At 45.6% G+C, this 26,382-nt stretch overlaps 1 protein-coding gene across 1 annotated transcript in view; it reads left to right on the top strand.

The window, feature by feature from the left end:
- Positions 1–249: 249 nt before the first annotated feature.
- Positions 250–26,382, top strand: part of NCOR2 (nuclear receptor corepressor 2) — a 450,727-nt gene continuing 424,594 nt past the window's right edge. The window contains 1 exon segment of the mRNA XM_040416221.1: positions 250–526. The gene's annotated coding sequence lies outside the window, so the exon portion shown is untranslated.

The raw sequence follows: 26,382 nt of genomic DNA, 5'->3' as shown, positions 1-26,382 counted from the left end.
AAATCTTCCCCCATCCCCGCTAGGCTTAGGGCTGAACTCAGGCACACAAACGGTTAAAGGAAGCAGATAGGGAAAGTTCTTGGTCCAATACACACACAACAACATGTATCTTCAGAAAAATGAATTGGATTCAGTGTGTAAAGAAGTCAGCTGGGGGAATGATGAAATAGAAAGAGGGAGAGGAGAAAAGGAGGCTGTCCCTTTAAGAAGAGCCCAGGGAGAAATGTGAAAGCTATTTGTTTGGTGTAAGCCTGGCTTGGATCCGTGCCATCAATCTCTTGCAGAATCACAGACACAGAAGGAGCCAAGCAAAGCATGATCACAAACTTGCTGCTCTACAGACGACGAGCGCAGGGAGGCAGCTCCAGCCAGACATCAGCGCCGGGGAATCGGTGGATTTAATAACCCGGCGAGAGGAGCGAGGGGCCGGCCACCATCCGCCTGGAGCACCGCGCTCGGCCGGGCTGCTGCAGCTGCAGGGCGTGTGGACGAGTCTGCGGGGACCAGAGCCATTATGGATGCGGAGGTAAGGGGGGAAATGAGAGATTTCCTGCAGGAAGGACGAGGCTTCTGATTACTGCCGTATGTGTAGACGGTGCGGTACCGTATGGTGTCAGTGTGTGGACAGGCTTGGACTAGTTGCTGAGGGACGGCAGGTCAGTGACAGGCATTCTTCTCCTGCTGCACGGAGTTTGTGCTCCGCTCGGATCCTGCTTCTCCCGGGAAAGTGTTGGCCGCCGCGCACCTCACAACTTTACCGCGGAGTGGCCTTCAGGCAGGGCTGAGGAGGGAGGACATGGCGGGGCTGAGGAGGGAGGACATGGCGGGGCTCGGGGCTGAGAAGGGAGGACATGGCGGGGCTGAGGCGGTCGGTGTGCGCGGGGCTGAGGAGGGAGGACATGGCGGGGCTGAGGCGGTCGGTGTGCGCGGCGCCAGGCACTGGAGTTTGGCTGAAGTGTGTGTTGCAGTGAGGCCTAGTGCTCCTCTACACTGCCACAGAGCAAGTTCGTGAGGCGGCTGCTCCCCTCAGCCATATGCACAGCCCTTCCTCATACTGAGAAGATGGGGCTTGTGTGCGCCGTAGGAAGGAGCCGCTGACCGAAACGTTATAGGGCTCTGTTCACATGCCGCGTTTCTGTCAAGGTCTCCATCGCTATTGGTTGAGGTATAGTGCAGCATATAGAGCTATTCATGAAGCCTTGTGAGAGCCTGACAGACCCCATGTTACCCCATTAATGGGACCTGAGCTGGGCATCATACTGGCATGCAGTGGTCTCCATGTCAGAGGGGCTGTGTGGCACACCAGGATTGATAAACTAGGCATCCTCAAACTGCGGCCCTCCAGCTGTTGTAAAACGACAACTCCCACAATGCCCTGCTGTAGGCTGATACCTGTAGACTGTTCGGGCATGCTGGGAGTTGTAGTTTGGCAACAGCTGGAGAGCTGCAGTTTGAGGATGCCTGGACTAGAGCATAAGTTCCCAACCTGCGGCCCTCCAGCTGTTGTAAAACTACAACTCCTAGCATGCCCCAATAGCAGTAGGATGTCAGGGCATCATGGAAGTTGTAGTTTTACACCAGCTGGGGAGCGGCAGGTTGGGCATCCCTGGTGTAGAGATATTACGCCAGTGTTTGAACTTCGCCCCCTATTGGAGTTAGGATCACCTCACAGTGATAAATCTGGTGTGCGCCTATTTAACATACCAAACCGTGGCCATTTGTGCACCCGCTTTTCAAAAGTGGTGTAATATCACAAAAGTCACGGGGGGAGATTTATTAAAACTGGTGTAAAGTAGAACTGGCTTAGTTGCCCATAGCAACCAATCAGATTCCACCTCTCATTTTTCACAGCTCCTTTGGGAAATGTACAGAAGAATCTGATTGGTTGCTATGGGCAACTAAGCCAGTTCTACTTTCCACCAGTTTTGACAACTCTCCCCCTGTGTTTTTCTTGTGGTGTAACGATGGATGGCATGTGCCAAAATGTATGACCTTTTTATGGCAGAATTCAGAGGTGAGGGAATGGTAAATTCCCCCGCTGGTATTTTATTACCAGTTGCGTATATAGCGGCAGCATATTCCATAGCGCTACTCATTGTTATTCAGGTTAAGACTACGCTTTTTCCAGTGCTTTGTATCTCCCTGTGGGTCACCGTCTACCAGTCAATGCGGAGAGGTTGTTTAAGCCTCATGCACATGACTGTTATGGGTCCGCAATACACGGGGCACCAGCCGTGTGCACCAAGCATCACGGATGCGGAGCCATTCACTTGAATGGGTCCGCAAAACCAGAGAGGCGGTGCGGAAGCACGGATCGGAACCCCACGGAAGCACTACGGTGTGCTTCCGTGGTGGTTCTGGCCGTGCCTCCGCACTGCAAAAAACTACTGCATGCACTACTTCTTTGCGATGCAGACCGTCGGATGTGGATCGCGGCCCCCATTCAAGAGAATGGGTCCGTGATCCGCATGCAGCTGCCCCGCGGTCGGTGCATTGCAGACCGCAGCATGGGCACGGAGCCCTTACGTTCGTGGGCATGAGTAAAGAGTGGCTATCTTTACATTGATGGCTTCATGCGATCGTAGATGAGCTGTTCTTCACCTGAGGGGCTTGTTGGTGCCTCCCCTGGGCACACGTCCCGCCAGTTCCCTCACCCCACCAGCAATGCTCTTGACCAAATAGCATGGCTGATAGCAGGAGTCTTCCTGGCAGACCCCTATTGATCAGCTTATCAGATATAGCGATCCTCCCAATAAAAATGGGTGGCCTGGCGGCTGCCATACTGTGATGTATGTTCTCCACAAGAGAAGTGTACACGTGGACAAGCGGATGCTGCAAAGAGGCAAGCATAGACATGTAGTGGTCATTGTGTGACACACAGATGTCAATAGGGGCTGTCTCTCAGACATTGGTGGCATATCACTAGGGCATGCCACTAATGTCAGATAGGTGCCGGTCCCACCTCTGGGACCCACTGCTATCTCCAGAATGGGTCCCCCAAAGTGAAGGAGAGCACGCAACTAAAGGGCAGCACTGCTATGGGAAATCCAAAATTAGCTGAGCGCTTGTCTAATTTTGGAACTCCAATTGAAGTGAATGGAGTGCACACTGCGCTTGCGCTCTCTTCTTCGCTGTGGGGCTCTTTCCTGGACCCACACCGATCTGACATTGGTGGCCTATCCTAGTGATATGTCACCAGCATCTGAGATGGGTATAACCCTTTAAGAGCAGTTTTTTTTTTTTATTGGCTTGTTTTTTTCCCCAGATGTATTTGACGTTCGATTGACTTTATATATAGATATTTTTATATTTAACTGTAGATTCCCATCAAACGCCTGAAGACTACATTTCAGTACAAAAAAGCCAAAAGGAAACTGAAGAACTCCCACAAAAATTCAACTAGACACTATGGGGGGAATTAATCAATTCCTGTTGTGCAAGACGTTTTGACTTTTTGTGATTTTACACCCCCTCACCCTCAAGTGGGTGAGAAAGCGGACATGTTTATCTGCTGTAAGTAGGTGTATTCCAGATTAAACGACATTGCAATCTCGCTCTTGTAGGAAAGTACAGTAGCTGGAGTGAGGGCCCTTGGACACGTAAATTTGATTTTTTTTCTTTTCTTACACTGTTTGACGTGGTAAATTAGGCGCCTCTTCCGCCAGTCCATGGGAGTTCAAAAAGTCTCAACTTTTTTTTCTGCCAGACCCCAGTGTCTCTTACCACTAGTGTTTTCTTCATGGTGAACAGAAGGTGTTGTCAAAATGCCTGAAAACTGCCAAAAGCTCGAACATGCTGGGTTTTTGAAAAGAAGCCAGAACGATTAAAAAAAAAAACACCAAATTAACACTAGGAAAGGAAAAGGATCCGCTCAGGATGCATCAGTTTGCCTCCGTTCTGCCTCCATTCCGCTTTGGAGACGGACAACAAAAAGCTGCTTGACGAAACTGAGCCAAACGGATCCGTCCTGACACACAATGTAAGTCAATGGGGACGGATCTGTCTTCACTGCCACAATCTGGCACAATAGAAAACGGACCCGTCCTCCATTGACTTTCAATGGTGTTCAAGACGGATCCGTCTTGGCTATGTTACAGATAATACAAACTGATCCGTTCTGAACGGATGCAGACGGCTGTATTATCTGAACGGATGCGTTTGTGCAGATCCATGACGGATCCGCACCAAACGTGAGTGTGAAAGTAGCCTCAGGCTACTTTCACACTAGCGTTCGGAGCGGATCCGTCTGATGTTTCATCAGACGGATCCACTCCTATAATGCAGACGTTTGTATCCGTTCAGAACGGATCCGTCTGCATTAAAACTTAGAAAATTTTCTAAGTGTGAAAGTAGCCTGAGCGGATCCGTTCAGACTTTACATTGAAAGTCAATGGGGAACGGATCCGCTTGAAGATTGAGCCACATTGTGTCATCTTCAAGCGGATCCGTCCCCATTGACTTACATTGTAAGTGTGGACGGATCCGCTCGCCTCCGCACGGCCAGGCGGACACCCGAACGCTGCAAGCAGCGTTCAGCTGTCCGCCTGGCCGTGCGGAGGCGAGCGGAGCGGAGGCTGAACGCCGCCAGACTGATGCAGTCTGAGCGGATCCGCATCCATTCAGACTGCATCAGGGCTGGACGGAAGCGTTCTGCTCCGCTCGTGAGCCCCTTCAAACGGAGCTCACGAGCGGACAGCAGAACGCTAGTGTGAAAGTAGCCTTAGGCTACTTTGACACTATCGTCGGGGCTCCGCTTGTGAGCTCCGTTTGAAGGGGCTCACAAGCGGCCCCGAACGCATCTGTACTGCCCTAATGCATTCTGAGTGGATGCGGATCCGCTCAGACTGCATCAGTCTGGCGGCGTTCAGCCTCCGCTCAGCAGGCGGACACCTGAACACTGCTTGCAGCGTTCGGGTGTCCGCCTGGCCGTGCGGAGGCAAACGGATCCGTCCAGACTTACAATGTAAGTCAATGGGGACGGATCCGTTTGAAGTTGACACAATATGGTGCAATTTTCAAACGGATCCGTCCCCCATTGACTTTCAATGTAAAGTCTGGATGGATCCGTCTGAAGCTACTTTCACACTTAGAATTTTTTCTTAAATATAATGCAAACGGATCCGTTCTGAACGGATCCCAAGTCTGCATTATATGAGCGGATTCGTTTGGGCAGACCCTAGACGGATCCGCTCTGAACGCAAGTGTGAAAGTAGCCTTAGCCCTACGGCTAATATCTGGAGCTGGAATTTTTACTGCAAAAAAAAAACAAAACACGAGTGCCGAAAACCCCCTGGAAAACCTAATAAGAGAAGTCCTATACAGCTTATTGTGGCTTTTTTTTGGGTTGGAATGAGAAACCTAAAGGAAGGACTTGTTACTTCTCCTTTCTGCTGGATCCACTCTCAGATTTAGCTAAAAATACAGCATGAAAAACGGTCACAAAAAGTTGTGTGTGACCTCACCCTAGCATTGCTAGACGTGTCTAAAGTTGTAACAGATTTAGCCGTAGGGCTCTATCACACTGTCAGTATTTGTAAGCCAAAAACAGGAGTTGGTCCAAAACAGAGTTAGGCCTCATGCACACGGCCGTTGTACGGCCATTCCGTGCGTTGTCCCCAATGCACAGGCAACATCCGTGCGGCTGCTGGGACGGATCGAGACTCGTTCAACTTGAACATGTTTTTTGCGGTGCGTAGGTGAATTTGTGACACCCAAGTGTCATGTAAGACCATTCTAAACCATTTAAATCAGCGTGGTCTGCGTTCTAGACGACCTGCAAGGGTACTTGACCACAGGCGTCACCGTCTTGCATGGGCCAGGGAGCATCTACACTGTACTAGGGACCAGTGGGCCACAGTGCTGTTCACTGATGAAAGTCTGTTCATGGGGAGCAGAAATGATGGCCACTAACGATGTTAGAGCTCTCCTTGATGTCTCCATCAGCCACTGTTGTCCCCAGACGAGCTGGTGGTGGTGTTAGTGTGGGCAGGTGTGTCTAGTCAATACAGAACTGCCCTACACTTTGTGAATGGTACAATGACAAGTCCATACTACTTGAATAACATCATTAATCCAGTCATTGTGCCCCTGCATGAACACCACAGGCCTAATTTCATCTTCATGGACGACAATGCGCCAGTTCATCGAGATCGCATCATTAGGGAAAGGCTGCTGGAGACTGGGGTACCTGCACTTTCTCCAGACCTGAATCACATTGAAACCTTATAGGATCAGCTGAGTCGCCTCATAGAAGCTCTTAACTCTGTACCCCAGAACCTCAGTAACCTGTGGGCTGCCCTTTAAGAAGAGTGGGATTGCCATGCCTCGGCAGACAATAAGTCGACTTGTGAACAGAATGAGATGTCGTTGTCAAGCTGTAACTGATGCTCAAGGACACATGACAAGTTACTGAGACATTGACATTTTTGTGCCGACATACCCACCACTGGTGTTGGCTTTTGTTTCAATAAATAGTTTGAAATGTGGAAATCGCCATTGCATTCTTCTACTTCAATGCCCTTCTTTCATGATATAATATCACTGTAGCGTGAACTTTTTATGTTTTCTATAAATTTCACCCGAAAACCAAATATCCCTAACTTTTTTTGTGAGTAGTGTATGTAGTTCTGTGTAAGGCCCCATGCACCTGTCCGCATTTTGCAGACAAGCATAGGACTTGTACTATCTGTTGCAGAACAGACAGTCCTATACTCCTCTGTAAAATGTGGACCACGGACCCATTGAAGTCGATGGCTCCATAACCAAATGCACGTGGACTGCATCCGTATTTTGCAGACCCGCGGCTTGCAGTGCACAAAATGGACATGTCAGTGTGCATTAGGCCTAATAATGTTTTTCTGCCTTTGACTTCATCACGTGGCCATAGGACAAGATTGAAAACACAAACACCTTTACTATCTACAATAGTTTTTCTGGCTCTTATGGGATGCAGCCCAGATTTTCATAGGGCATTAGGGGCAACAGCTGTACAAGTCTCAGCAGTATCATATTTCGTGTTTCCCCAAAAATAAGCCCTAGCACTATTTTGCAGGGTTTTGGAGTAGGCTTAAAATATAAGCCCTACTCCAAAATAAGCCCTAGATGCAGCCGTATTTATTTATTTTTTTATATAAAGGGAAGGTGGGGGCAATGTGCGGGCTGCAGCAGCTCAGGAGCGCTCACTAATGGCTCCTGAGCTGCCATGAAACTGTGGGCGGGCGGGCAGCGCAGGCTTCAGTGAATTAGCCTTCAGTGAAGCTGCCAGCCCGCGCATACATCGCGGCACTAAGCTTCACTAAAGGCTAAGTTATGCCGGCAGCCCACGCTTCCCACGTCTTATTTTCGGAGAAACCTAGTAATTAGAACCGGATAGTTTATTCAGGGTTTGGCGTTAATGGCCTTGCGGTTTTGCAGGTTTACTGTGCATCCGTTTAAGGGCTCATGCACACGACCGTATGGCTTTTTCAGTGTTTTGCGGTCCAGTTTTTACAGATCCGTTGTTCCGTTTTTTGTTTCCTTTCCGTTTTTCCGTATGCCATATACATTATACAGTAATTACATAGAAAAAATTGGGCTGGGCATAACATTTTCAATAGATGGTTCAGCAAAAAACGGAACAGATACGGAAGACATACGGATGCCTTTCCGTATGTGTTCCGTTTTTTTTTGCGGATCCATTGACTTGAATGAAGCCAAGCACCGTGATTTGCGGACAAGAATAGGACATGTTCTATCTTTTCACGGTACGGAAATACTGAAACGGAATGCACACGGAGACACTTCAGTATTTTTTGCTGAACCATTGAAATGAATAGTTCAGTATATGTTCCGCATACTGAACTACAAAAACGGCCAGTATACTGAACGCAAAATACTGTCGTGTGCATGAGCCCTAACAATGAACAAATTGCGGATGTAATTGGTTAATATGATGCTGCTGTGGCCTGATTGGGCACAAGGCGGCCGTACCCTTAGGGTATCGCAGTAACCATGTGTACAGTGACATGAATGATGGATTTTCTCAGGCCTTTTCACACAAGAAGCGATACGGAGTGTGGCAGTCTCTGTGAAATGGATGATTATGCATCTAAGTTAAATCAACTTTGTCTGTGATTGCGTTCAGAGTTTCTATTTTTCCATCAGAATTGCATCTGTTTGTCATTTTTTTCACGTGTGTTCATGCACACGACTGTTTTGCATCTGCAAAACACAGATACCATCCGTGTGCAGGTCCCTAATAGAACAGTCCTATTTTTGTCCGTAATGCAGACAATAATAGGACATCCTTTTTTTTTCCCGGGACAGCCATGCGGATATACGGACATGGAATGCACAGGGGGTCATTTTACTTTTTTTTATGGCCCTATTGAAGTGAATGGTTCAAGCATATGGGCCACAAAAAAAACCAGAACGGACACCTAAACAAAAATATGTTCGTGTACATGAGCCCTAACTCACGGTGTCTCCTAGCAACCATCAGTGAAAAATGGACCGCACACATGTGCATATGCTGTCAGTTTTTTTTTTCACTGACCCATTGACTTAGGCCTCATGCACACGACCGTTTAGTGTTTTGCGGTCCGCAAAACACAGATGGCGTCCGTGTGCGTTCCGCAAATTGCGGAATGGCACAGACAGCCATTGATATAACTGCCTATTCTTGTCTGCAAAATGGACAAGAATAGGACAGATTATATATATTTTTTTTTCGGAGCAACCGATGCGGACAGCACACACAGTACTGTCCGCATCTTTTGCGGCCCCATTGAAGTGAATGGGTCCGCATCCAAGCCGCAAAAACTACGGCTCGGATGCGGATCAAAACAACGGTCGTGTGCATGAGGCCTTAAATAAGATCTAAGTGAAACGAGGATGACGCTGCAATATTTCTGGTCGGAGGAAAACGGCGCTCGTACGCACAGGGCCTCTGATATGAGTGAGTGAATGGAAGCATCACACACTTTGGCTACAAGTCTGTTGTAAGAAAAATGGTAGCAGATCATGTCTTATTTAGTCTGTTTTCACGGACTGACAGCCCCCATACAATTGAAGGTGACCGTTGTGTGAATGTAGTCTTATGAAGACAACCTACGTATGGCTGGCTGCAGCTTCCACTGCCAGTAACGCTAGGGCTACACGGCGACATCGCAAGAAATCCATCCAATGTCTCAGTGCGACACCATTGACTGTCATTATAAAAGTGTCACGTGACATTGGTGTAGCCCTAGCCTAACAGCTCGTGGTCAGCCGATTTCAGAAGCCGAACTCCTGGCAATCAGCTGATGGGAACTAAACCGTTTGCACGTGTCTGGGCGTTCTCTTGTCTATGTGGGTTATGGTAACCGCCACGTAATCTGCGGTTGCTGCAGTTTTCTAACTTGTTCCTTAGGGTCTTTTTACGCTGGCAGATTTTTTTGCCCGTAATGAGCTTCGATCAACGATATGCGCTGATTGGTTCTCGCTATCGCCTTCATTTTCATAACTGAGTGATTATGAGGGGTGAAGCCACCGCTTGTACTCCCCCCTTCTGTGGTCAGCAGTTCTTCCCTCCATGTAACCGGGGAAATGCTGCTGACCTCACAGAAGTGCCACATCAAATGTACGATCAGCTGAGATTTCTCGTCCGTTGGCTGATCGGTGGCAATGATTAAAAAGGAACGTGTTGCCCAATCATATGACCATTAGAGAGACTACAGGTTGCCACATTGTCATGATGGTTCTGGTTGTGTTATATGCTGCTTATATACATTTTATGCACTATATTATTATAGATCATTGTGGTTTTTTTTGTCCTCCTGTTGGGTTGTTGCACATTCCTCTGTGACTCTAGGTCCACAGAGGCATCGATTCGTGACTGACATCCATTTTAGCTCTGCTACACTATTCTCTCTGTCCATAAAAGCAACTTATAAACCTGATGAAAAGGAAGTAAAGTGTGAACAAAGCCTTAGCTATACTTGGAAGACAACTAATAAGACTGCTCCAGGGAATACCCTGTCTTCCCGTCCTCTGAGTAGGCTGATCCTCCTAATTATAATAGAGTTGGGCATAAAATTATGTAATGGTGGTTGTGTAATTGTACAGCAGCGACTCGGTCTGACACGCTGGAAGGAACTTGTGACGCTCAAACATTCCTCCGGGGTGAACACATGAAGACGTTTATGAAAAATGCATTTTAGAAACTGGAGCAAGAAGCGGAGATATTTTACAGTTCTCTTATTGTGGTTATGTAATTGTTAAATAACTCCTGCTCCTCCATTTAGCGTTTACACTGCAGTAACGCATCCTCTGGCAGCGTAGAAGGACGGTCTTTGATATGTTACTTAGCGCAGTGTATTCTACCTAAAACTGGTCTTTAGACTTGTTCTAAATCACTGAGGGGAACTTATCATTCCCCCATAACAGTTTTCTGGTGTAAAATGTCGCAAACTTCGTGTTTGTGACTTTTTAAATACCATTGTGCCTAAAACTAGGTGTAAGTGGAGGTCTACGCAGTCCTCATCTCATTCCCAAAAAGAGGGTGTGATGAGAGAGGGGGCAGGACATTTATCTACAGCAACTCAGGGGTTTTGGTCTGGTTGCACCTACTGCCAGAGGATCATCATAAGGCTTATTGCACACGAACGTGTGTGCCCGTGGCCGTATTGCGGATCCGCAATACACGGGCACCGTTCCGAGTGCATTCCACATCACGGATGCAGACCCATTCACTTCAATGGGTCCACAAATCCAGAGATGCGGAATGGTACAGAACGGAACCCTACGGAAGCACTACAGAGTGCTTCCGTGGTGTTTCGTCCCGTACTTCCGTTCCGCAAAAAGATAGGACATGTTCTATCTTTTTGCGGCACGGCTGGATTGCGGACCCATTAAAGTGAATGGGTCCGCGATCTGCTGCGGCTGCCCCACGGACTGTGTTCGTGCATTGCGGCCCACATTTTGCGTTCGTGTGCAGGAGGCCTAAATGAGGTGCATCCTCTGGCAGCGCAGGGGAAATCTTAGACTAGCATAAATTCCCCCTACTATCTACATGTCAAATTTCTAATGGAACAGAAACCACAAAACAATTAGGCCCCTTTCACACAAGTGAGTTTTCCGCGCGGGTGCAATGCGGGAAGTGAACGCATAGCACCCGCACTGAATCCTGACCCATTCATTTCAATGGGTCTGTGTATATGAGCGTTGTTTTTCATGCATCAGTTCTGCGTTGCATGAAAATCGCAGCATGTTCTATATTCTGCGTAGAAGTGAATGGGGCTGCGTGAAAAACGCATTGCATCCGCAAGCAAGTGCGGGGGCGATGCGTTTTTCACTGATGGTTGCTAAGGCCTCTTTCACACGGGCGATTATTCCGCGCGGATGCGATGCGTGAGGTGAACGCATTGCACCCGCACTGAATACAGACCCATTCATTTCTATGGGGCTGTTCACATGAGTGGTGATTTTCACGCATCACTTGTGCGTTGCATGAAAATCACAGCATGCTCTATATTCTGCGTTTTTCACGCAACGCAGGCCCCATAGAAGTGAATAGAGTTGCGTGAAAATCGCAAGCATCCGCAAGCAAGTGCGGATGCGGTGCGATTTTCACGCATGGTTGCTAGGTGACAGTCTATTCACTGTATTATTTTCCCTTATAACAGGGTTATAAGGGAAAATAATAGCATTCTGAATACAGAATGCATAGTACAATAGCGCTGGAGGGTTAAAAAAATAAAAATTAACTCGCCTTCTCCTCTTGTTCGCGTAGTTCCCGGTCTCTTCTTTACTACTTTAATGATTTAACTACAGGCTAGGACCTGTGGTGACGTCGGATCACATGCTCCAATCACATGGTCCATCACCACGGTGATGGACCATGTGATTGGAGCATGTGATCCGACGTCGCCACAGGTCCTAGCCTGTAGTTCATCATTAAAGTAGTAAAGAAGAGACCGGGAACTACGCGAACAAGAGGAGAAGGTGAGTTAATTAGTTTTTTTTTAACCCTCAATTGATCACCTACTAAGCATTCTGTATTCAGAATGCTATTATTTTCCCTTATAACCATGTTATAAGGGAAAATAATAACATCTACACAACACCTAACCCAAACCCGAACTTCTGTGAAGAAGTTCGGGTTTGGGTACCAAACATGCGTTTTGCACTCGCGTAAGAAAAATCACGCATTACAATGTTTTGCACTCGCGCGGAAAAAACGCTGGTGTTCCCGCAACGCACCCGCACATTTTTTCCGCAACGCTCGTGTGAAAGAGGCCTAAGGCCTCTTTCACACGGGCATTGCGGAAAAATGTCCGGGTGCGTTGCGGGAACACCCGCGATTTTTCCGCGCGAGTGCAAAACATTGTAATGCGTTTTGCACTCGCGTGAGAAAAATCGCGCGTGTTTGGTACCCAAACCCGAACTTCTTCACAGAAGTTCGGGCTTGGGATCGGTGTTCTGTAAATAGTATTATTTTCCCTTTATAACATGGTTATAAGGGAAAATAATAGCATTCTGAATACAGAATGCTAAGTAAAACAGGGCTGGAGGGGGTTAAAAAAAATAAAAAATCATTTAACTCACCTTAATCCACTTGCTCGCGATGCCGGGCATCTCGGTCTGACTCTTTTACTGTATAGGACCTGTGGAGAGCATTAACTATAGTTTAAGGACCTGGGATGACGTCACTCTGGTGAATCACCATGGTAAAAGATCATGTGACGTACCATGTGATGACCGGAGTGACGTCATCCCAGGTCCTTAAACTATAGTTAATGCTCTCCACAGGTCCTAGACAGTAAAAGAGTCAGACGGAGATGCCGGGCATCGCGAGCAAGTGGATTAAGGTGAGTTAAATGATTTTTATTTTTTTTAACCCCTCCAGCCCTGTTTTACTTAGCATTCTGTATTCAGAATGCTATTATTTTCCCTTATAACCATGTTATAAGGGAAAATAATAAGGTTCGGGTCTCCATCCCGATCGTCTCCTAGCAACCGTGCGTGAAAATCGCACCGCATCCGCACTTGCTTGCGGATGCTTGCGATTTTCACGCAACCCCATTCATTTCTATGGGGCCTGCGTTACGTGAAAAACGCACAAAGAGGAGCATGCTGCGATTTTCACGCAACGCAAAAGTGATGCGTGAAAATCACCGCTCGTGTGCACAACCCCATAGAAATGAATGGGTCAGTATTCAGTGCGGGTGCAATGCGTTCACCTCCCGCATCGCATCCGCGCGGAATACTCGCTCGTGTGAAAGGGGCCTAAGAGATGTCTTTTGTAAACTTTCAGTTTTTTTTTATCACGCGCGTGAAAAACGCATCAAAATGCATTGCACCCGCTCGGAAAAAACTGAACAACTAAACACAACTGCAGACAACACTGACTGAACTTGCTTGCAAAATAGTGCGAGGTTTCACTGAACGCATCCGGACCTAATCTGTCACGCTCGTGTAAAAGAGGCCTTATAGGTTTCCGCATAGTTCTGCAAAAGTGTAAGGCCTCTTTCACACGGGCGTTGCGGGAAAATGTGCGGATGCGTTACGGGAACACCCGCAATTTTTCCGCGCGAGTGCAAAACATTGTAATGCGTTTTGCACTCGCGTGAGAAAAATTGCGCAAGTTTGGTACCCGAACTTCTTCACAGAAGTTTGGGCTTGGGATCGGTGTTCTGTAGATTGTATTATTTTCCCTTATAACATGGTTATAAGGGAAAATAATAGCATTCTGAATACAGAATGCATAGTACAATAGCGCTGGAGGAGTTAAAATTTATTTATTTTTTAATAATTGAACACCTTAATCCACTTGCTGGCGCTGCCGGCATCTCATCTGTCTCCTTCTTTGCTGAACAGGACCTGTGGTGACGTCACTCCGGGCATCACATGACCCATCACATGACCCATCACATGACCCATCACATGACCCATCACATGACCCATCACATGACCCATCACATGACCCATCACATGACCCATCACATGACCCATCACATGACCCATCACATGACCCATCACATGACCCATCACATGACCCATCACATGACCCATCACATGACCCATCACCATGGTAAAAGATAATGTGATGACCGGCATGATGTCGCCACAGGTCCTGGAATGAATGCTCACCACAGGTCCTGTTCAGCAAAGAACGAGACAGAATGCTATTATTTTCCCTTATAACCATGTTATAAGGGAAAATAATAATGATCGGGTCTCCATCCCGATCGTCTCCTAGCAACCGTGCGTGAAAATCGCACCGCATCCGCACTTGCTTGCGGATGCTTGCGATTTTCACGCAACCCCATTCACTTCTATGGGGCATGCGTTGCGTGAAAAACGCAGAATATAAAGCATGCTGCGATTTTCACGCAACGCACAAGTGATGCGTGAAAATCACCGCTCATGTGAACAGCTCCATAGAAATGAATGGGTCGGTATTCAGTGCGGGTGCAATGCGTTCAACTCACGCATCGCATCCACGCGGAATACTCGCCCGTGTGAAAGGGGCCTAAGGTTGAGTTCACACTTCAGTTATTCGGTCAGTTATTTCCATCAGTTATTGTGAACAAAAACTCATAGAGAAGCCTACTCAGAGATGAGGTATAAAGGAAAGATCTGCACCTGTTCTGTGTTTGTGACCCGCACCTGGTTTTGGCTCACAATAAGGCCCCATTCACACGTCCGCAATTTCGTTCCGCATTTTGTGGAACGGAATTGTGGACCCATTCATTTCTATTGGGCCGCACGATATGCGGACCCGCATTTCCGTTCCCGAAAAAAATAGAAGATGTCCATGACGGATCCTCACCAAACGCGAGTGTGAAAGTAGCCTAAGATGTATGTAAAGCATATATTTCGAACTGTAATTTCTGCTTGGCAGTTAGTAGCCAAGGAGGACTGGTTTCAACTTCTTTCTGTTAGGGTCCATTCACACGTCCGCAATTTTTTTTCCGGATTTTGCAGACCCATTTACTTTCAATGGGGCTGGAACGGATGCTATGTGCTGTCTGTATCCGCATTTATGGTTCCGCACTTGCGGATCCCCAATTCCGTTCCCGAAAAGAAAAAAAAAATAGAACATGTCCTATTCTTGTCCGCAACTCCGGACCAGAAAAGGCATTTTTCTATTATAGTGCTGGCGATGTGCGGTCTGTGAAATGGGGAATACACATTGCCAGTGTCCGTGTTTTGCGGATCCGCAAAACGCCTACGGACGTGTGAATGGACCCTTAATGGGGTTTTCCAGGAGTAGAATTGGTCTCCTATTGGTGCCCTGGTGATCAATATCTGATCGGCCGATTAGGTGTTTAATGAAGCTACGTCCATCAGTCACATGACCTAGACCTGGGCTGCAATACCAAGCACATCCACTATACAGTGGATGGCGCTGTGCTTGGTAAGCTGTGAGGAGGCTGCACCGCTCATCAGATATTGATGACGAATCCCAAACATAGGTCATCAATATTCTACTCTCAGAAAACCCCTTTTATCTTTAGGGCTGTATTCACTCTGCTGTCAGAGGATTCATCAACATTCCTGACAAAGTTGTCAGAAAAAATTGGGTTACATGCAGTGATATTCCTTTTATGAAATCATGACTGAACCTGACGTTTAATTAGAAATTAAATTCACAAAGCTAATGTGAGCATAGCCTAAAGACTGAGAAGAGGCATCTGACGGGCTGAGGGGCAGGAGCAAACACCCCCGTGGACGAGCATGCAAGGAAAAGTAATGGCTGTGCTATCTTGTCTGCTATTTTTGATGGGAACTGCAATGGATCCTAACGAAGCCTCCAGCACCAGTGTGAACACCGGCTTTGGCTGATGGTAGACGCTACGGCTTGTGTATATTACAGTTCCATTGAAGTAACTGCTTTGTAGCTTGGACATCTTCAGTAGACATTGCTGATGTATTCTGTCTTCTGATGCATCAAAGCAAGGGAGAAGATACATGGCAGAGAAGGATCCCTTTAAAAGTGATGGCTGCTTTGTCTTTTCCATACTTTACCTGTTTTTGTCTCTCGCTGCCTCTTGCATGTTTGGAAAGGGTTTTCACGCTCTTCCATGTCCTATTCGGTGTATCGTCGCATGCTCACAGTAGGCAGCCATTAGGTGTTGCTTCATTTAGAGCCAGTGCCATGGCTCCTTCATAAAGCAATGTGAATTATTCCTTCCGAGTTTCGAGGTCTCGGCGCGGTGAAATGTCTGCACTTTACAGATGTGTCCATACTGTATTGCTGACAGCTACACCCGGCTACTTTCACACTGAAGTTTTGGCTTTCCGTTTGTGAGATCCGTTCAGGGCTCTCACAAGCGGTCCAAAACGGATCCGTTTTGCTCTAAGGCATTCAGAATGGATAAGGATCCGCTCAGAATGCATCAGTTTGCCTCCAATCAGTCTCCATTCTGCTTGCAGCGTTTTGCTGTCTGCCTGACAAAGCGGAGCCCAACGGATCCGTCCTGGCACACAATGTAAGTCAATGGGGACGGATCCGTTTTCTCTGACACAATCTGGCACAAAAGAAAACTGATCCGTCCTTCATTGACTTTCAATGGTGTTTAAGACTGATCCGTTTTGGCAATGTTACAGATAATACAAACGGATCTGTTCTGAACGGATGCAAAAGGTTGTATTATCTGAACGGATCCGTCTGTGCGGATCCATGACGGATCCGCACCAAACGCGAGTGTGAAAGTAGCCTAACTGAAACTCTACACTATTACAGCAGTTTTGAAATGTGAATATCTACTATTTCAAAGTACTACCGCTATAAAAAGCCTCATGCACACAACTGTATTTTTCTTCACTGCGCTATGTTTTTAAAACCACTTTAACCTATACAATTCAATGGGGCCGTGCACACATCCGTTTTTTTCACAGATGCATGGATCTGAGGCGCACAGCAACCCGATGGGTACTTGAGGCTGCCTCGATGTCTCACCAGACAGAGTCCGGTAGGAGGGTATCAAGGGAAATGAAGAAAAAGGAGACTTCTCGTGCTTGCTGAAGAAACTTTCAACTGCGTAGTCTTGGTATATCCGTTTATTTGTGTAAAATAGGAAAGCATTTCGCGCTGACCAGCTCTTTCCTTACGCATCACATAATTTATTGGTCAAGTTTATTTTACACAAGTAAACGGATAAAGCAAGACTACACAGTTGAAAGTTTCTTCAGCAAGCAGCGCCTATGAGAAGTAAACTTTTTTTATTCATTTCCCTTGAAGCCTTTATGATTTGACAGGTCATTGAAAGTGGTCTATAAGCTGGGACCTCCACAATTGCTGGAATGAAGAGACTGTGGTATTGTAGAGCACCCTGTTCCTATAGGATGGTTATAGTACACGTCCCATTCATTTTAATGCGATCACCCTGATTGCCATTTGGAGTGCGTCTCCAGTCAGTGCTGACCACTTCAGAGTATGTAGGCACGCACACCTTTGGTAATGCCCAGTTGTCAGGAATAACAGAGGAATGCCACAAAGGAAAGAAGCTAAGAAAAGTATTTACTTAAATAGGATAGCTCGTCAATATTAGGTTGGTGTAGGTCGAGCTCAAAGGGCCATGATGCTTGGGCAGGCATGGATTGTTTATACTGGTCTGCACTACTCCTAACGCTGAGACCCCCCACCCGTTATGAGAAGGGGGAACCCGTACCCCCTCAGGGTGCCAAGGAATAAAATGGAATAGCAAGTCGGCATGTGCACTGCAGCTCCATTCATCTGTATGGAAGTTCTGGAAATAGCCAGGGGCTGTATTCTGTGGTCTCTGGAACTCCCATAGAGATGAATGAGAGGCAGTGCGCACGCTCGACCTGCTGCTCCATTCGTTTTGGGGGCCCTGAGGGATAGAGTCCCTGTTCGCCTGATAGCCAGTGGTAGGACTCTCCCTGATCAAATAGTTATCCCCCTATCAATAGGAATACATTTAACAGCGGGAATACCCCCCTTTAATGAAAAGGCCACAATGCTCACCTAAGCGCCATGATTAGTGCTAGCATTGCTAAATATTGCTATGAAGCACAAATATGTTTGGTGTGAACGAGACTATGATGAGATTGCAATCTGTGTGAATGCAGATGGGTCCATTTTCGTACCTGCTTTAACCTGCTGCATAATATGGGCTGCTGTCCCCTCTGCAGGAACACAAGGGCTTTGTTAATGAAGAGGTCAGATGTTTGATTAGTCTGGAGACATTCTGTACCACTTTCTGTCTAATAGAATAAAGGACTACCTTGCTGGGCATTCATCCAATGCAGAGACAAATTCTGACTCTAAAACCAGCAGGGATAACAGCAAGACGTTCTGGATTTCATAGATGTGTGGTCAGCAGGAGTCATGCTTTTACTTGTATTACGTTTAGAAAGTCCTGGTATGACCACCTTTTGCTGTTGCAGTCTGACAGCGGAGAAAACGTTCAGTTTTACTCCTAGGGTCTTGTGGGCAGCATCCAGATTCAGCGGGACATCGGTTTTCTGTAGACTCTACTTTGAAGTAGGAGACAAGCCTCCAGTGTTGACCCACACAAAGCCCTGTTGTGTGGTGGTCCAGCTGTCATTCTGGAACTCCTGTCACCATTGCTCGCTCTTTGTAGTGGACAAGTGCCCAGTACCCAGCTTCACAGTAAACTGTTAACTCGCTGTAGCGGTAGGATATGAATCTAAGACTGGTAAGACACTGTGCAGCAGCATGGTTCCAGAAGAACGTAGGGAGAAAAGTGCTAGAGAAGCTTTCTTCTGAACTAGTACTCTTCTCTCTTGACCTCATATCAGTCGCCCTGCTCTGAGATTACCTCTTGTGACTTCTGAAAAATACATCTTCCTATATTGCAGTCTTAAAGAGGACCTTTCACCAGGATACATGTATTGAAATAGTTATATTACCTTACAGTGCAGCCCCCAGTGATGTCTTTCTGCTTTTAATTTGTGTATTTTTTTTCAAAGGACCCATCCTTTGTCCGCTGTGGTCCCCGTTTGTTTTGGCGCCTCATATGCTAATGAGGCGATTCAGTTCAACTAGGTGGGGACTTGAACTTGTCCTGGGTGCGGTTATCTTCTCCCTGGCTGAAAGCGCATCCAATCAGAGCGCCCCGCTCTTAGCCAGGGAAAAGGAGCTCAAGTTCTCGCGAGATTCGCGAGAACTTGAGCTTTTACACATCCCGAGCTGTGCGCCATCTTGGAGTCCCTGGCGGATGCTGCTGCTGCCGCCGCGATGGTCTCCGTCGGGGACTCCAAGATGGCGCACAGCTCGGGATGTGTAAAAGCTCAAGTTCTCGTGAGAACTTGAGCTCCTCTTCTCGCAGGGCGCTCTGATTGGATGCGCTCACAGCCAGGGAGAAGATAACCGCACCCAGGACAAATTCAAGTCCCTGCCTAGTTGAACCGAATCACCTCATTAGCATATGAGGCACCAAAACAAACTGGGAACACAGCGTACGAAAGGGGGGGTCCTTTGAAGAAGAAAAAAAGCGGTAAGACATCACTGGGGGCCGCACTGTAAGGTAATATAACTTTTTCAATACATGTATCCTGGTGAAAGGTCCTCTTTAAAGAATAATGGAATTTTAATTCTTCAATTTAGACTAAAGGCTCATGCACAGGACTGGGATCAGCCAGGGAAACGCAATGGGGAAGATTCATCAGACCTGGTGTAAAGGAAAATTGGGTTAGTTGTCCATAGCAACCAATCAGATTCCACCTTTTTATTTTTCGGAGGTGCTTTTTGGAAAATGAAAAGTGGAATCTGGTTGTTATGGACAGCTAAGCCAGTTGTCTCTTTACACCAGTTTTGTGTAATGTCCCCACAACTTCTCCACTGTCTAGAGATATAAAGCTATATATTTCTAATAATTTAGAAGTAGGGATGAATGAGTGAAAGGTGTCTGGGTCGTGTCACTATGAGATCACTACACCAGCACTGAGAGCAGGGAAGCTACTGAGCATGTTAGTCCACCATTGAATGCAGAAGAAGGTGGACCAGAAGGAAAGACAGCAGGGGCCGCTACCAGAGAGGAAAATTTATATAAAAAACAATATATATTTTTTTATAAAGTGTGTATTGTAATAATGCTTAATGCCCTATTCATTGGATAGTAACATTTCTCGTAGGATAAGCATTTTAATCGATCCATCTTGCTAGAGGAAGTTCACAAAAAAATTGAAACTGTAGAAGGTAAAGCACCTGGTGGGCCTACAGTTTTGTGTTCTAGACAGTTTGCCAACACTCCAGCCATTATCCAATCTTTATGTTCTTGATGGAGATAAACTTCCTGATTTAATTTCTACAAGCTGAAAAAACAGTAGTGCCTAAACCACATAAATACCTACAGAACTACAGGCTGATCTCTCTTCTTAACATGGACTATAAATGACTCACTTCTTTCTTCCCCTGGTTGGTCCATAAAACCAGCTTGGATCCATTTCTTCCCATTTGGCATCTTTCAATATGATTGCATAATGGTATTCACTAAGCAAACTGACATGGTGTGCCCTGGACAGTCTTGGCTTGTTATAGGGAAATTGTGTAAAACCAGTATACCGTAATTAACACTGAGTCCCCTCTTGCCATGGAAACCACACAGAAACAGTAGTGGGTGTCTGCACGTGGCTTGACCATTGAATGACCCTAATTAGTGATCAGATCCACGACATTCAAATTACAAAACCGCTGCTGAAAGTTGAGGGTTGAATTTTGCATCAATACATGTTGGATTTTTTGTACATCTATTTTCTGCCATGTGAATATAACCTAAAATCTCTCGCATCATCCACCAGTGATTATTTGAAGGGGGGGGGGGGGCTATACAGGGATGACCCCTCTACACAGCACTTTTTACTCTAGCCATGAAGCCTCTGGCCCAATTAGATCTAACCTATATCTGACATCAGTTATAGGAGAGATTGAATAGAAGTTGAGTCTTGTTTGCTGGTGGTTTCCTTACCAAACTAACCAACCTCTGCCCTCCCTAATTTACCTTCAGTACTATGTGAATTTTCCATAGTCTCGAGGTGTAAATTACATTTAGATAAAACTGAGGCTTCAGATGAGGGAGAAGGCACTCCTTTGATTCCTGCCATAGGGAACTTCATTTTAATGGTATCCAAGAGATACCTCCTCCAAAACTGGCTTCGTCCAACAGTTCTGGGAGTGAGTCAAGTGGTGACTCAGATGACCATGGTACTTTTCTTGGAAAGATTGGAGGTTCTTAAAGGAAACCAGATAGTAGCACATCTCCTTTTTTCTTGTATGTTTTAATTTCCAGATTTGCAGATTTATTTATTTTTAATCTGTTTCCTGAACATTATTATGGGGGCCGCCATCTTGCCTGAGCTGTTCTTAACAGCATTTAGAGAGCATTAAAAAAATTGCTTTATGGCAGTCCCGTGGTCTATAGATACAGTGGTGAGGAGGGGACCTTATTGACTTTTGTGGATGAGTTTTCTAGGCCTTCTCTGTGACCTATGCTGAGTTTAGGAGGGAGCTGATAAGTTGTGATATCACCTTTTGTGAATGGTAGACACTATGGTGTCTGTACACAGAGCTGATATAATGACACTGTAATGTTAACCAGATAACTGTAGTAAAGTGATCTGTACAGACTGTGAAGTGGCGCCAATTATTAGGCTTAGTGGCCAGTGCTAAAACTGCAGGCTTTTATGGTTTTTGTTTAAATATAGATTGTGACATGGACAATTAAGGGTACTTTCACACTAGCGTTATTCTTTTCCGGGATTGAGTTCTGTCCTAGGGGCTCAATACTGGAAAAAAACTGATCAGTTTTATCCTAATGCATTCTGAATGGAGAGCAATCCGTTCAGGATGTCTTCAGTTCAGTCCTACTTGCCTGAACACTTGCCGGAATGCCGGATGCGGCATTAATTTCTTTTGAAATGTATTAGTGCTGCATTAGGGCATTAAAATTGCCGTTCTTCCGGTCCGCGCATGTGCACACCTTTAAATTTGTGGAAAAAAAAAAAACTCATTAGTTTTTCCGGATGACACCGGAGAGACGGATCTGATATTTCAATGCACTTGTCTGACGGATCCGCATCCATTTGCGTCTGGAGTTCCGGATCGTCGCCGGAACTGCCTGCTGGAATCCTCTGACGCAAGTGTGAAAGTACCCTAAACATAACATCACCAGCAATTCTTTAAAAATGTGTTTAAAATAAAAATGTGATTTTTAATAGGTCATTTTCTGATGACACTTTTCCCGTAAGTTTTGGGATGTTCGGGAAAATTTAGCAAAGAGTTTTTTTTCCAAAAATAGAGATGGTTTATTTGTACATTTCAATTTTTCATGGGAAATAATTTTGAATGCTATACTGTATTTGTGAAGAGGATCGAGGGGGAAGTGAAATCACCGGTTTTCAAAATATTCTGAAATATTAAGAAACAATGGCAACAATATATTCTGGTTATATAAAGTTATCCCCTAGCCACAGGATAGGGGATAACTCTTAGACTGATGGTAGTCCTAACGAGAATGGGGGCCCCGTACACCGTGGAGCCCCACAAAATGAATAGAGTGGACGGTCAGTGAATCTTAATTATTTCTGTGGGAGTTCTGGAGAACAGTGCTCCACCATATCCAGAACTCCCATAGAGTGTATATGTTTGTGACACTTGGTTAGCCTTGCCATTTTTAGAAGTGGAGTGAAAAGTAGATCAGAATTTCAGATTAGAAAACCTTTAAAGGCCATGTACACCTTTTGGGGCATTTATTCATTGCATTGTACTTATTTTGAGCAAAAAAATACTGTTTTCAATTACTCTTTATTAAAAAATATGGAATCTTTTTTTTCTGTACATAGTTGAGATGCTGTAGTAGTAGCCTGTGGGGGAGCTGACGGACTCCTTATCGCTGCTCTCTGACATTATATACACTCATTATAGCTCAGTTCATATCTTGCTGATAAGAATGTGGCTTCAATAAGTGTTTATCACCTGGTTTAGAGAGAAGGTTTATTAGATGACTGGCAGAAAGTAAAAGTACCAGTCACACAGCTAGAAAAACAGTTAACCCTTTATTAAAAATATTGTGCCATTCTGTCATAAAGGCCAATAGAAAATCTGAGTAAAATGCAATCCTAAAAAAAAAAATTGCCTCCGGAGGTGGCAGGCAACCCTCTTACGTACTTGTACAGGTACAGGCGTACGCCACATTGCACTTGCGACAAATATATTATTACTGTGCAACATTACATAAGTTTGGCACAAACTCTCATAGCAAAGATAGGCCTAAAGCTAACACGAAAACCACCTCAAATGATACATTCACCCCATAGTCTTGAACAGCGTTTGTAAAATACACGGATTGCACTGTTCAATAGAAGCAGAAATGGTTGGCAATGTCAAGCTCATGCAGATAATAATGGTAGGAAAAGGGCTGTTCACCTGTTACACCTGCTATTCAGGGAACAGGACATGAGTGGGACACGAGCCAGAAAAACACACAAGTGCTCCTTCATAAAAGCCACCACGTGCCTTTTGCACAGATTTCGTAAATGGTGTTCATAAAATGATGTCATTATTTGTTCGCTGTGCTGAGCTCCCGATTCCTCTTTGTTAGCATTTAATGTATGTTGCAGTCGCTGTCAGCATTGTTCGGCTCGGCAGGGTACTTCACTGTCTCAAATTATATACTATTTGATCTCAACAGTTGCTTTGTTGTGTTTGCCTGGGTTCCTGTGAAATGTGGCAATGTGATACCATGAGATGCTGGGTCCTATTAATGTAGGTGTTTTGCAAACTGAATTTTAATTAGGTTATCATTCGGTATTTCTAGCACCTATGTATTCCGTCTGCGCTGTCAAAAAGCCACACATCAACTCTTTGCAGAATGTACATTTCGTGTGTGTGTGGTTTTTATTTTTATTATCCCCCCCTCTTGTAAGGATCTTCTTACTGGAAGATCATGACTGTGGTGCACCTTGATGAATGAAATCCACACATGACATGCGGTGTGGACTTTAAAGGGGTTATCCAAGAGTATAGAGTGTCGCCGCCATGTGCCGGACCCCCACATGGAATATACTTACCCTGCTCCTTGCGCCACTCCAGGTCCCCACACCGCCCCTGCTGCTTCTCCCCGTGTATGGGGGGGGAGGGGGAAGCCTCCCTAGTGTCACCCACGATGCTAGGGAGGCTTGTCCCTGCCTGCCATTGGCTTCTCCCCCCCGACATCGGATGTTTTCATCCGTGTATGGCGAGAAGCAGCAGTGGCAGTGCTAGGACCAGGAGCGCCGGGGGGAGTGGGGTAAGTATATTCCATGTGGGGGGACACTTTATACTCTTGGAAAACCCCTTTTAAGGCCGAGACGAGCGTGTCTGGATGCGTTGCGGGAAAAATGCGATTTTTATTTTTTTTTCCGCGCAAGTGCAAAACATTGTAATGCGTTTTGCACGTGCGTGAGAAAAATCAGCATGTTTAATACCCAAACCCGAACTTCTTCACAGAAGTTCGGGTTTGGGTTCGGTGTTGTGTAGACTGTATTATTTTCCCTTATAACATGGTTATAAGGGAAAATAATAGCATTCTTAATACCGAATGCATAGTACAATAGGGCTGAAGGGGTTAAAAAAATTTAACTCTCCTTAATCCGGATTAAGGTGAGTTAAATTATTTGTAATTTTTTTTAACCCCTCCAGCCCTATTGTACTATACATTCTGTATTAAGAATGCTATTATTTTCCCTTATAACCATGTTATAAGGGAAAATAATAATGATCGGGTCTCCATCCCGATCGTCTCCTAGCAACCGTGCCTGAAAATCGCACCGCTTCCGCACTTGCTTGCGGATGCTTGCGATTTTCACGCAGCCCCATTCACTTCTATGGGGCCTGCGTTGTGTGAAAAACGCTGAATATAGAACATGCTGCGATTTTCACGCAACGCACAAGTGATGTGTGAAAATCACCGCTCATGTGCACAGCCCCATAGAATTGAATGGGTGCGGGTGCAATGCATTCCCCTCACGCGTTGCACCCGTGCGGAAATCTCGCCCGTGTGAAAGGGGCCTAAATCCGCAATATTATAATTTGTTATGGATTTCTGACAGAGTTCACTATTTGCAATGTATTTCCACAACAAAATCTGCAGCAAAATCCACACCGGGGGTTTTTGGTTTGGTTGCTTCCCAGATTTTGTCCAGATACATTGTGGAACATCTACATGTGGCTGTACCCTAAAAACACATGAGACACCAACCGATTTAGAGGTCTGTGTCAAAGTGGAATTAACATACATGAAACATGTGGAAGATTACCTGTTGCTATCCGTTTTATCATAAGAAGGGGGATACTGGGAAATAACATTGGCCTATTCTGTGACTATCAAAGTCTGAGTGTCATTAGAAAATGATTTGTTTAAATTGCCTTTTTATGTGAAGCATATTTTAAATAATTTTTTGGTGGTTATTTTTTTGATTTTCCACACCTCCTATCTATATTAACCCAACAAAATCCTATAATTTTCGCAGTTTTGCACTGACTGCAGCAGAGGCTGATGATAGACTGACACTTCCTGTTCTGTACAGCTCACTTTTCAGTAGTCATCTCATTATCACAGGCAGGATTACAATGACAAGTATGATCCACCATTTACAATCTTAAAGGGACACTGACAGGCCCTATAAACATATTTAGTTATTCCTATGCAGTCATAGGTCTATTAAAGTGTATTCCAACGATATAAGAGTACCCCCTGTCCGCATTGTAAACCATGTAAAAAACAACTTTATATTGATCTGTCAATCACATTTCTTTATGCCCAAGAGGCGTTTTTTCTCCTACCTTCGTGCCCAGCCACGCCTCAACTGTCTATTCCTAGCGCCGCCCAGCTCATTATTATTCACTGCGCTGGGCGGCTCTTACATTCCCCGATCCTGTCAGTTGCCGCGCATGCCCGATAGATACTTATGGGCATCGGCCTCAATCGGACCATCTGCGCATGCGCCGGCACCCTCCCAAGCCTGTAATTGAATCCAGCGCTCTTCTCTCGGGCGCTGGATTCAATTACAGGCTTGGGAGGGTGCATAAAGAAATGTGAAAAAACACCACTTGGGCATAAAGAAATGTGATTGACAGATCAATATAAAGTTGTTTTTTACATGGTTTACAATGCGGACAGGGGGTACTCTTATATCGTTGGAATACACTTTAATAGATCTATGACTGCATAGGAATAACTAAATATGTTTATAGGGCCTGTCAGTGTCCCTATAAGGACTTGGCTCATCCAACCCTCCCCCTCTCCTGCACAATGACCCCTAAACAGGTCACAGAACATGTATTGAATGCACATTCCTATAGAACTAAATGAGGGAGATTTACTGAGCTAAATGTGGCTGAATTTATGCCCAAAAACCAGTGTAGATGCATTACATCAAATGTATTATGTCTTT

The sequence above is a fragment of the Bufo bufo genome, chromosome 2, assembly GCF_905171765.1.
Source record: "Bufo bufo chromosome 2, aBufBuf1.1, whole genome shotgun sequence".
In the NCBI taxonomy this organism is placed as follows: Eukaryota; Metazoa; Chordata; class Amphibia; order Anura; family Bufonidae; genus Bufo; species Bufo bufo.
Note: the sequence above shows the minus strand (reverse complement) of the source record. Positions and strands in the feature narration are given on the sequence as shown.